General features: G+C 43.2%; 1 protein-coding gene across 1 annotated transcript in view; it reads left to right on the top strand.

Moving 5' to 3' along the window:
- The window catches only part of CFAP47 (cilia and flagella associated protein 47), a 730,879-nt gene that overhangs the window by 12,737 nt on the left and 705,036 nt on the right, over positions 1 to 13,106 (top strand). The window lies entirely within an intron of this gene.

Raw genomic sequence — 13,106 nt, 5'->3', positions numbered from 1 at the left:
TACTGTAGCATTGCAGCCATGCACAAACAAATCACAGATGATTGGCAATTCCCTCAGTAATCAGGCAGCTTACACACCAATAGATACAGCTTGCAGTCTTTGGCCCATGCACTAAGCGATGCTTTTGAGGTAATTCACACAGGCCTAGAGTAGCATGCAGATAGGGTTCAGTCTATGAGGGGCTGCCAACCTGCCCACTGGCTATGGGTCTCCTACTGATGAATGATGCATGAGCCCATCCACTTTATTCTATATTTAGGTACAGAGTACCACAGGGGCCAAAACAGGTTCACTTTAACCACAGCTCCATTATATCCAGGTTTACTATACCAGGGGTTACTTCCATATACTTATAATAGCGCTTGGCTGCGACCTGGACATTTAGTTTATTATACCCAAATTCTACTATATCAGACTTTACTACAGAGATTATACTGTACCAATTTTATATCTAGCTTTATAAATGCCTGTGCTTCATCATAGACACTTCCTTTTACTACAGCTGAAAATGTACACTAAAATCAACAGTATCCAAAAAAGGTGGAAAGCAAACCTTAACCACTCCAGCAAGTAGCAATAAAACCTGTATGCAACTTAAAGCGGACCGAAACTCAGCACTTCCTCTCTGCTCTAAAAGATAAACATCATCATTTTTAAACTAAAACATTTCTTTGTTACAAACTACAAATAAATCTTACAAACCCCTGCAGTGTTTTTTTTTTCTGGTATTCTGGGAGCACCGAAAGGGTTAACTTTCAGTGTTTACATCAGCCCAGAACAACGCTAACCTTGGCACAGTTCAGACACAGCTTACAGCCCTGGTTATGCTTGCTCATTACTTGCTTGTAATGCCCAGTTACACAGGCTAATCACTCTAAAGATACACACACACACACAGTGAATTTCTCATCAACAATATGTGTTTTCCATGTCTGCTTTGCAAAAGTTTAGGTCGGCTTTAAAGCATACCAGTTAAAACTGGGAAACTTAGCAGGGACAGAGCTAGAGCAAGGTAACATGGGTAATGTACAAGGGCAAGGGACCTGAGCACAGACAGGATCACAGCTAATGTGCTATGACTTCTGAGAAGGGTACAAGCATAATCTAGAAGGCACAGGTGTTTCTGGTCTGTTATTCAAAGTCACAATGAGCCATCTACTGGGAGCTACAAGAATTACATATATTATAACAATACTGACATTCAAACTCTACAGTAGGTAAAGCAATAAACTTGCAGAATTTGTACTGTTGTAGTGCCCAAGTAACAGTATTGATTATGTTCACTAAAGTATTGCAACAGAAGCACCGTGCTATAGACAGTTTTACTAATAAGCACCATTTAGTTAAATAAATACCATGATCAAACAAAGTTTACAGTCTCAGAAACCTGCCAAAGGCTGTTAAACACATTTAAAGAGAACCTGTACTGAGTAAAATTATTTAAAATAAACACATGAGGTAACTTCAAATGAACATTACATAGTTACCTTGCCATCAGTTCCTCTCAGAAGCTCACCATTTTCTTCTTAGAGTGATCCCTTCCAGTTCTGACAACATTTTGTCAGAACTGAAATATATCAGTTGCTGTCAGTTATATATCAGTTGCTGTCAGTTACAGCTGAGAGGAGAACTGATGTGTCCATGTTTCCCTATGGCTCAAGTGGGCGATGTTACAGTTTAACTGTGTGCTGACCAGGAAGCTGTTATGGGGTAACAGCCATTTTCAAAATGGAGGACGGAGAATTCCATTAATCACAGTGGACAAACAGAAAGCAGGAGAGGAAAAATAGATTGAGGAGTAGACTACACAGGAGGTAAGTATGACTTGTGTATGTTTATTTTGACTTTTTATTTTCAGTTCAGGTTTTCTTTAAAACAAAATAGATCAAATAGTCTGAGAAATGTGCAGTTTCAAATGGCAATGTTAAAGAGGAACTCCAGTGAAAATAATGTAATAAAAAAAGTACTTCATTTTTACAATAATTATGTATAAATGATTTAGTCAGTGTTTGCTCATTGTAAAATCTTTCCTCTCCCCGATTTACATTCTGACATTTATCACATGGTGACATTTTTACTGTGGGCAGGTTATGTAGCTGCTGCTAGCTGTTTTGGCTGTTAGAGACAGCTGTAAACAGCTAATTCCTGTCTGTGAACCTTGTTACATTGTAACAAACTGCCAAAAGTACGCGGTCCCAAAGGTTTTGTGGGAGGGGTTTCATCACAAAATCAGTCATACAGCGCCCCCTGATGGTCTGTTTGTGAAAAGCAATATATTTCTCATGTGAAAGGGGGGTATCAGCTACTGATTGGGATAAAGTACAATTCTTGGTTGGAGTTTCTCTTTAACAGTATGAGTTTGTTATAAGCAACACAGTTTTCAACACCAGTTGGCTGACAATGAAATAAAAAATGACTTGTAAGACTAATAACACATTGGATCACAAAGTAGAAGAGAAGAATCAGCTTTTAATCCTATAACCATTTTGAGGATGTTTGATTTTACAGCTATTCCAGCAGGCAACTGGGAATACAGAGACATAGACTTGAGTGCATAACGGGTGCAGCACTATCAGTACAGGCACGAGGTCCAGTTTCTGTACAGCGAGATGGATGAAAAAGTAATGTCACCAGGGCTTTATCCTGTCTATTATGTTTCAAGAGGCACTTTTCTCTCTCTCAGAAGACGCCTCCAGAAAAGTGACTGGGTAAGCACAGGTAAAGCCACGCTTTCAGCCAGCCCTATGTACAAAAGCTGGACTACATGCTAATGCTGGCGGTGTTCCCTTTCTGATGGCAGGGACATATTTCTGCCAAGGCCACAAGGGGAAGTTCTCCATGGTTAGGTGTGGATAGGGAGTTGCAAACTGAGGAAAGAGATTACAGTACTGTACTGCGTTCCCATTCATTTATCTCCTAACGATCAGCGGCAAAAACAAGTGTAGGGGTGAGTGGGAGTGCGTGGCGGGAACAGACGTAGTAGCTACAGGAAATACTAAATAATAATTCAGATTACTGGCCTTTGATAGCTCTCTGTAATTGTGAGGTTTCTATAGGACTTTTATGTTTATTTTATTGATTTATTTCACCTTGTAAATAATGCAGTTGTTTCTACAAGTCATTGTTTATCCAATGTGTATTCCATGCTATACTGAAGGAGGTGAGTCAGGTTTAATAAGGACTCCATAAACAGTGGCTGCTTACATAGTTCATGGTTAATCGCACCTGTCAAACTAAATGCTCCATACACAGATGCTGCTGTCTGCTCTTACTGTATTTCCATCAGCACCAATCCTGCTGATGCTATGAGGACACCCTCACACTGCCCAGAAGTGCAGCTTTATGCAGTTAATGGAAGCTAAATGAAATTAAACACTAGGTAAATTGATTGATTTTTCTGACACAGTTCCTGGTAATTTGATTTATGATCCTGGAAGCTTGAGGTGTGTAGAATCACATTAATAATTCTTGAAAGTGGAAAAGAAACTAATTTTTTTTTACCTGGCTGTACAGTGAATGAAGCGGAAACTGCATACATTAAATATTAATATTAATGTACCTACACATTTCACAGCTTTAAATAGTGTCATTATTGAATAATTCATCTTAACTACTATCTCGGCAACAGATGCAAGCTATTCCTTATCTCCCTTTTTTGTAAAAACACAGTTCAGTTACTGCTTTGGTAAGAAAAAAAGTATATTTAGTCTGTGTGCCTATGTAGTGGTGCTGAAGCATATAAAAGTATAAATTAGATGCGGAATTAGATTCTGAGCCCCTTTGTGGAATAATGAATAATTTGAGCACCTCAATGTGCTGTAGAATGTAAATGTGTAATATTTATAACTTTTTTTTACAAAAGTAAATACATACCGTTGTTATATGTGGAGATATCCATGTTTTACCTTTACTCAAACAGTATATAAAGATGAAAATAATGTAGTTTACAGGGCTTTGGAGTCGGAGCAATTTTTGGTACTTGGAGTCGGGGGTTTCATTAACTACAGCCCTGGTAAGTATTAGACTAAGGCGTCAGAGTCGAGGAAGTTTTGGGTACCTGGAGTAGGTGGTTTCATAAACTGAGGGGTTGGAGTTGGATGATTTTTGTACAGACTCCATAGCCCTAGTGAATGGGGCAGGGAAGAGGAGGGCAGTCCGAGGGAGTGTTGCCACAAGCCTACCTATTCCTGTCTGAAAATGTGACTTTAGTCAAAATTCACTTTTTGCAAGGAGTAAGGGCTCTTTCACACCAGAGCCCTTTTCTTGCGTTTCGACGCAAAGGCAATTCTTTGCGTTAACCAAGGTAAAATGAAAGTCCATAGACTTTCATTTCACCTTTCACACCCGACACTGCGTTTTGGTGCGTTGCAGTTCGACGCACCCGGGAGCGTGGAAACGCTGGAAGCCGACGTTTTTCCGTCAGGTTCAATAATAGCTACCGCCGCTCATTGCGTCGCACAGCAGATTCCCGACGTCACGCCGCAGGCTATTCAACACGTGCAGGAGAACGGCTCCTGCATGCGTTGTCTGATGTGAAAGAGGCCTAAACATGGGGACTGAGGGGAACAAGGAGAGGAACAGACAACTCACAGAAGTATGTGGATCCAGCATGATCATACCTTTGTGCTTACCTTGGGTAGCTTTGTCACGGGTCAGGCTTTTTTTCCTTTTTTTTTATGGACTGAAAGCCAGAAAGATCAGAGTCTAGGATCCGTCTTTGATACCTGGAGTCGGTGGTTTCATAAATTGAGGAGCTGGCTGATTTTTGTACCGACTTCACAGCCCTGGTAGTTTTCAAAAGAGAAAAAAAAAAAACCTTGAAAAAAATGGACTCTGCAATCTTTCAGCTCACACTAGGGGCAAATGCTAGTACAGCATCGCCCTATGATGTACAATGTACATTCCTTTATAAATCGCACTGGAAATCTCATTACAAAATTACAATCGCTAATCGCTTAGTGATTGTGTTGTGAACTAAGCCTAAATCTGCAAATGATGAACAATTATGCCCTTTTTCCTTCTGTGAAAAAAATAAGTACAACCTTAGAGTCTAATACTTGGTGTTGTCCTTTTTGAGAAAACCAGTTTACATTAGTGTTCCTTATAACTGTTCACTAGAACCTGATGTTGGGAGGCATTTTTTATAATCTCGCCATGTAGACTTTTTGGGTCCAGTCCAATTCACTTTTTCTCCCAGGTGATATTTTCATATCCTATATAATAAACGCCCTGTGTCCCTGTGTCCTCTCTTGTGCCTGTGCGTTTGCGCTACTGCACATGTGTGGCATGAGGGTGGACGTTGGTGAGCAGGAAGAGGACGGGCACAGGGGGAGCGTGGCCGTGTGCGTCGGGGAGCGTGGCTTGCATGGCAGGAAAGGTGGTAGTGAGGGGGGTTGTGGCTGAGCCCTAGCGCCCATTTTAAATGCACCTGATCTGCATGCTTGTTCAGGGGCTGTGGCTAAAAGTATTAGAGACACAGGATCAGCAGGAAAGTCAGGGAACTGGTATTATTTTAAAAGAAAAATCTATATCCCTCTCAGTTTAGGTTCCCTTTAAGCTACCAGCATGCAAGAAAATAAGCAAAACATTTTTGACAGTACTTTCCCCCTACTTTTTGGTACGTTTTTGATTGCAGAGTGTGGAAAAGTTATTTTAACCAGAAAAGTATCTCCTCAGAGAAAACTGAGGAGCAAAAGTGGCCTTTTGTTCTAGAAATCCTGATTATTTCATAAGGGTGTTTGTAAAATACCACCCATATACTGTAGACCTAATTTGTGCAACCTTTTCTAATGACAGACTCGTGCACTGTCACATAACTAGTGGAAAAAGCTACCGATGGGTCTTATGATGAAAAAACTTAATTCTGGTTAAATGACTTTAGTTTTTGTACTAGATATATTAGTCTTCATCTCTGCCACTAGCACCTACTTAGTTTACATTTTATATTTCTTGGTGTTATGAACAAGATGGTGCATCTACCAGCTGTAAACTGCTCTTGTGGAAGTGCCAGAATGTCCAGGCAGATGCAAGCATTCAGTACTGGTGGTGGTATGGTGCTCATGCTTTGCATATACGTCATGTATGAGCAGTTGACAGTCTTCAGCTGTTCTCTTCAGAATTAAAGGTTGATTCATATTGGACCTGCGGTATGTCTTATGTCAATAATAAGACTCTTCCTATTACATAATTACTAATAGGGTTATTCGAATAGCATAATTACTAATATATTGCACATAAGACACCATCTGTACAGTGTTTTGTAATTTCTTGCTGTGTGTAACGATTGTGGAACTTTCTCCGTGATCAGCGCACAACGCGTGCGCTGACACGGCGGAAATCCTCCACAAGCGTGTAATTGCAGGCACCCAGCAAAAGGTGCTACGCACCTGTAGAGGGAAATTCCTGTCGGCAGATGGCGCTGGGGAGTGCAGAGGAACCAATCCTCTGTACCTCCACAAATGCCAGACAGGAATTGTACGAAGCGCAGAACGCAATCGCAAGAGAGGCGATTGCGAATGAGAACGAGCAAAGGGACAGGTTGTATGTGTGTGCGCCAATCCAGTAGCCACCCCGCGACCGCGCACACACAACAGCAGATATGAAATAGGAACGTGATCGCGAGAGGTGCGATCGCCAGACGTGACACAAGGCAGATCAGAATAGAATACGAGGGTAGCAAAGGCACAGCAAATAATACAATGAGAAGATGCGGAAAATAACAAACGCTAGCTAACCGCGAACACCGCACTCATTAGCAACAGTGCACGCGGTTATGCGCGGTCTCCACGTGATAAGCACAATAGAGACATGCACGCCTAACTAACCATCGATAGACAAACATGAAACGGGACGCGAACGCTTGCTTAACGGTTACCTCACCGAGCCTCCAGCAAGCGGTCGTAGCAGACAAGACAGACACACGAAAACAGGGACAAGCGAGAGGATCCACAGCACTAGCGAAAAGTGGCTAGCACGATCCAGGTACAGAGTAGCAGAACAGAAGGATCCACAGCGCTAGCGAAAAGTGGCTAGCGCGATCCAGAGAGGCGGAACAGAAGAGATAGCTGGTAGCAACCGCTGCACCAGCTATGCTCCAAGAACAGAGATCAGAACGACTTCCTATCGACCACCGCTGGGACAGGACAATCGCAACAGACAAACAAAACAGATAAACAATCCTAACTGCACTAGGGAAATCTGCCTAGCACAGTTTCCAGGAATACTCTAAGCTGATCTTCAAACAGAGAGTAAGGCTGACACCCCACCAGAAGTGTTACATAGGACGAAATGCTTATGACCAGCGAAGCATTGTGGGAAAGACATAGTACTTATAGTACACGCCTCCAATGAATGTGGCCAGGCAATTTGCATGACAACGTATGCAAATTCCTCTACAAGCACAAGCTGCAAAACTGACAGAAGCTCTTCTTTCCAGAGTCCTGCAGCATGCAAACCTACACAATGGTCAAAAGGCTGCCTGCCTGCACAGGCTGCTGAGCAAATCATCACAGTACCCCCCCTCCCCCCTACAGGGTCGAATTCCAAACGACCCTCAAAACTGCTATTAGCAACAGACTCAAACTAAAGACTCATGAAGGTCGGGGCAGCCCGACAAGGTCCAATTCCAGAGTCAGTCCACCCGAAACCGACCTCATCGGAAACAGAAGCCACCGAAACATGCCCATCAGTACTACCAGTCTCAGTATAACACCCATCAGGACTGTGAACGCCAGAGAAGAAGCCATTGACACCCTCCAAACAATACCCACCACCTTCCAAGGAGCGTCCGAAAATACCAAACCTGCCACAATACCTGTTCGAAGTGTCCCTTACAACACAAAAGCCACCGTTGATCTTATCCAGGGTACCAAGCAAAATTTCTCCCGGAATCTCCCAGAACCTTTTGAACCTCCACAGAGATCCCAAGAGAGCAGAACAATCACCAGGCTCACATGGAGAATTACCAAGAACCCCTATGGAACCAATGACAATTCCGGATTCAGAATTACGAGGACACCCATCAAGATCAAGACTTTCAGGGACCACTTCTGGGCATGCAAGCAGGCAGGCCATATCAGAGCATGTCTCCACCGAGGAAGCATCTGAGTACGCTGGTAACCGAGGCACACTTGGGCTTTCTGGGTCACAGAGCACACTGGGGTACACCAGCACAGGAGAAACCTCAGGACATGTCGGGGAACTGCCAACCTCAGAGTCCGGCACGACAAGACCAAAACCAGTACCGGACAGAGAATCATCATGAGTGGAGGTCACAGGCACTGGACTTTCAAAAGAAGACTCGGATACAAATTCAGAAATTTCTGTGACAATAATATCATCATTGACTACATATGAGTGAAGCTCCATCAGAGCTGAAAAGGTAGCCAGCAAGGCAGCAATGCCTACGGAAGAGGGTAACACCTCAGAAGGAGTGGGGGGCAGGAGACATCTCCTACAAGTTCTGCACCCTTTGGGAGGAACTCGGAGACCTCCAGAACATCAGACAAGACCTCAGGAACATCATTTTCCAAGTTTTCTAAGAAGGATTCTGTACTATCCATGTTACAGGGCAAAACTGGAACTTTATTTTGAGAACAGGGCAGATGTCCCAGGGAAGGTTCCACCATAAACTGAGACTGAATTTCATCATCATGAGTGGAACGTACAGGAATATTCACTGGACCACACACTGACTCCCTAACTTTAATCTCGCTGCACCCAGAATTCTGCGTAGCAGTCAAACTAGCTTGCAACTCCAAAACTGCAGAAAGACAGTTAAAAATTGCAGCAATACCTAGACGAGCCTCTAGGGGCAGGGCAGGAGATATTGTACAAGGCAATATTGACTCATCCAGAGTACAGGGTGGAGAGTCAGAACTTTCTTCAAAGCAAGAAAGGGACTCCCAAATGTCAGTGTGATTGGACATCGTTTTGTTATTCATAGTACAGGGCAGGCTCAGAGAAAGCGTCTCTGAATAAGGCAAAGAAGGTTCAGCATCAGATTCGCAAAACCGAAGCGCTGTCTCACTCTTAGATTCGGCTAACAATGTCGAATCCGAGGAATCAGAACGCAAAACCTGCGAATCAAAATTCACTTTAGGTTGTGAAACTGATGCTTCCATAGCGCAAACCTCCGCGATCTGCGGAGCAGACTGCAAGGCATCTAGGACCGAAACACTGGAGCAACTGTCTCCAGGCAACGGGCCCTTACAGGTGAGAACAGGGTGAGACAGGGAATCATTTGCAGAAGAAATAGCGACATCAACAGGATAAACTTTATTAGGCATATTAATTTTACTTTTGACGCTGCACAGTCGAGAAACTTTCCCCATAGCAGGGTCACAGATGGAAGATCTCAAAGATCTGTTTCTAAATGACAAAGGATCCCACACATCCTTGAGGGAACCGGCAGACTCATGCCGATCACAATCTGCAGGAACATCCGAGAAACAGGCATCAGATTGCACAGATTCAAACTGCACACTGTCAGGAGAGAATCCTTCAGGATTCGCACAGGAATCAACCACTGCGGCATACTCATTCATTTCAGATTGCACAAAGTCAAGACTCTCATGCTTTACCCCAGAAAGGCAGGAACAATCATCCGACAACGATGTCTCTTTATTGGAATCAATTGGTTGGTGTGTGTGCAACTCATCCAAAATCGTTTGCCATACATAGATCACCAGATCCACATCATCCTTGTCACATTCATCGGAATCAATCAGAAGGTACATAGAATCAAGACAAGCATTCAAGACATCTTCGCTTTTTGCGATGTAAAAATTGCAAAAGGCTTTCCAATCAAAATCGAATTCCTCCAGCAAGGCCCCAACATCCCAGGAAGCAAATGGGGGTTCAAACAGGCCAGTATCCAGATAATCTCCATAGGGGTGGAGTTCAGGAACAAGAACAGATTTTTTTAACTGCTTTAATGTAGTGTGCGATCCTACCTATAGCAGGATCCACATAAGCTTTGGATTGGGGCAAAAAACCTGGAAACTGATCAGCAGATGCATTATAAACATCATTATCATACTGCATGGTTTTGCCCATTTCAGACTTGACAGAAATAACCTCTTGATTTGTGTTTGCTATGGGCAACGGATCTTTCCGCTGGGAAGCCTTCCTAGATCTTTTACGTTTAGACTTAGAGGCTTTGGATGGCTGCTTTATGGATGAAAGAGTAGATGGAACAGCTAATTGAGCTGCTGACAACAACTCATTAAGGGGGTATGGTAATTGAGGTAATCTCAGCCAATTGTGAATTAAAAAGGCCAAGAATTCCAGGGGTCTTTGACTCAGGGTGGTATGATCTAACACATCATAAGCCCACATTGACATTTCGCCCCCCAACAGAATGTAGACCATTTGGGGGGCCCAGGTAGACACTGGGGTGCATTGGAATTCAGGGTTCGCTAACAGTTTCGTACACTCAGACAAAAATTCGTCTGCTGATTCAGGTTCGAGTTTTTTAAATCTCTTAAAGGTACGAGAGCCATATTCGACAAAATCGTACAAATCGGAAATTCCGTCTACACTGGGGTTTTGGGTTGGGCTGGTCATACTGTAACGATTGTGGAACTTTCTCCGTGATCAGCGCACAACGCGTGCGCTGACACGGCGGAAATCCTCCACAAGCGTGTAATTGCAGGCACCCAGCAAAAGGTGCTACGCACCTGTAGAGGGAAATTCCTGTCGGCAGATGGCGCTGGGGAGTGCAGAGGAACCAATCCTCTGTACCTCCACAAATGCCAGACAGGAATTGTACGAAGCGCAGAACGCAATCGCAAGAGAGGCGATTGCGAATGAGAACGAGCAAAGGGACAGGTTGTATGTGTGTGCGCCAATCCAGTCGCCACCCCGCGACCGCACACACACAACAGCAGATATGAAATAGGAACGCGATCGCGAGAGGTGCGATCGCCAGACGTGACACAAGGCAGATCAGAATAGAATACGAGGGTAGCAAAGGCACAGCAAATAATACAATGAGAAGATACGGAAAATAACAAACGCTAGCTAACCGCGAACACCGCACTCATTCGTAACAGTGCACGTGGTTATGCGCGGTCTCCACGTGATAAGCACAATAGAGACAAGCACGCCTAACTAACCATCGATAGACAAACATGAAACAGGGGACGCGAACGCTTGCTTAACGGTTACCTCACCAAGGCTCCAGCAAGCGGTCGTAGCAGACAAGAGAGACACACGAAAACAGGGACAAGCGAGAGATAGGATCCACAGCACTAGCGAAAAGTGGCTAGCACGATCCAGGTACAGAGTAGCAGAACAGAAGGATCCACAGCACTAGCGAAAAGTGGCTAGCGCGATCCAGAGAGGCAGAACAGAAGAGATAGCTGGTAGCAACCGCTGCACCAGCTATGCTCCAAGAACAGAGATCAGAATGACTTCCTATCGACCACCGCTTGGACAGGACAATCGCAACAGACAAACAAGGCAGATAAATAATCCTAACTGCACTAGGGAAATCTGCCTAGCACAGTTTCCAGGAATACTCTAAGCTGATCTTCAAACAGAGAGTAAGGCTGACACCCCACCAGGAGTGTTACATAGGACGAAATCCTTATGACCAGCGAAGCATTGTGGGAAAGACATAGTACTTATAGTACACGCCTCCAATGAATGTGGCCAGGCAATTTGCATGACAACGTATGCAAATTCCTCTGCAAGCACAAGCTGCAAAACTGACAGAAGCTCTTCTTTCCAGAGTCCTGTAGCATGCAAACCTACACAATGGTCAAAAGTCTGCCTGCCTGCACAGGCAGCTGAGCAAATCATCACACTGTGTTTACATGTTTGTTCTCTTCCCACATCCCAAAAAGTATACAAATAAGTTAATTGGTTTCTTCCAAAATTGTCCCTATCCTGCAATAGGAATATAAGGATGTGACCAAGGTAGGGACTACAACTTCTCTGAGGGACAGTTAGTTACAGTTGTGTTCACTAGTTTATGTACTCTGGCAGAATTTATGATGTCTTAACCATTTTCCATAGAATTTGACACACAGTTATCTTTCAGTCATGGTTAGTGGTTGGCTGAAGCCACTTATTGTCAAACAACTTTGTGTACTCTTTTCAAATCGTAATCCCTGCACAAATTACCCAAATGACCCTGTTCGAAAGTTTACATACCCTGGTGATTTGGTGATAACATGCACACAACTTGACACAAACCGGTTTTAATGGCTATTTAAGGTAACCATCTTCACCTGTGATCTGTTTGTTTGTAATTAGTGGGTTTGTATAAAACATCATTGAGTTTCTGGACTCCTGGCAGACCCTTGCATCTTCCATTCAGTGCTGCACTGATGTTTTTGGATTCTAAGTTGGATGGAGAAAGCATAAGAAATGTCAAAGGATCTGCAGGAAAAGCTAGTTGAACAGAAAAGGAACTTAAGAAAATATTCAAGGATTTGAGGATACCACTGTATATGACTGTATACTCTGTAAAGTGCTGCAGAAGATGCCACCGCTGTATAAGTACAGAGTTCCTAGCCAGCTCATGGTGAACCAGAACTCCTAGGGTATGTAAGGGGCTACAATGGACCTAAATGCCCTCTTACTAAAATGTTATGGAAAACAAAAGTTTGCTTTCTTAAAACAGAAAGTATTTGCGATAATTCAGGTTGAAGTAAGCTCCGAGGTGTCTCCCAGTGCATCACTGCTGAAATATGCAAATCAACAATTGTTGTCCCTGGAAGCTAGCCACACCTTCAGATCCGCTGGAATGCAATGATGTTTCAGCTTATTAATATTACAGAGCCACAATAATCCAACATGCATACAGACTGTTTCAGGTTGATTGATCCTAATCAGTGCATGGCGTGGATACATGTGGCTCTATGGGTAGTCCTACCCCATACAGCAGCACTATATAAGTTAATAATAATAAACACATTTTTCAATTTGGAAATACATTGCCAAAAGCAATGCCAATAACGAACATTATACACAGCGTGTTTGCTTTCAAAAATGGTCAGTTAATTTTGAGTTTTGTTGGGCTTTAATATGAAATGTGTAAGAAGAAATAACCAGCTTTATTAGTGTTGGTAGTCTGTTTAATGCAGGGTATTTGTAAA

This window comes from Hyperolius riggenbachi, chromosome 2, assembly GCF_040937935.1.
Source record: "Hyperolius riggenbachi isolate aHypRig1 chromosome 2, aHypRig1.pri, whole genome shotgun sequence".
Classification (NCBI taxonomy): domain Eukaryota; kingdom Metazoa; phylum Chordata; class Amphibia; order Anura; family Hyperoliidae; genus Hyperolius; species Hyperolius riggenbachi.
The sequence above is the reverse complement of the archived record's forward strand: the minus strand, read 5'-3'. Positions and strand labels throughout refer to the sequence as shown.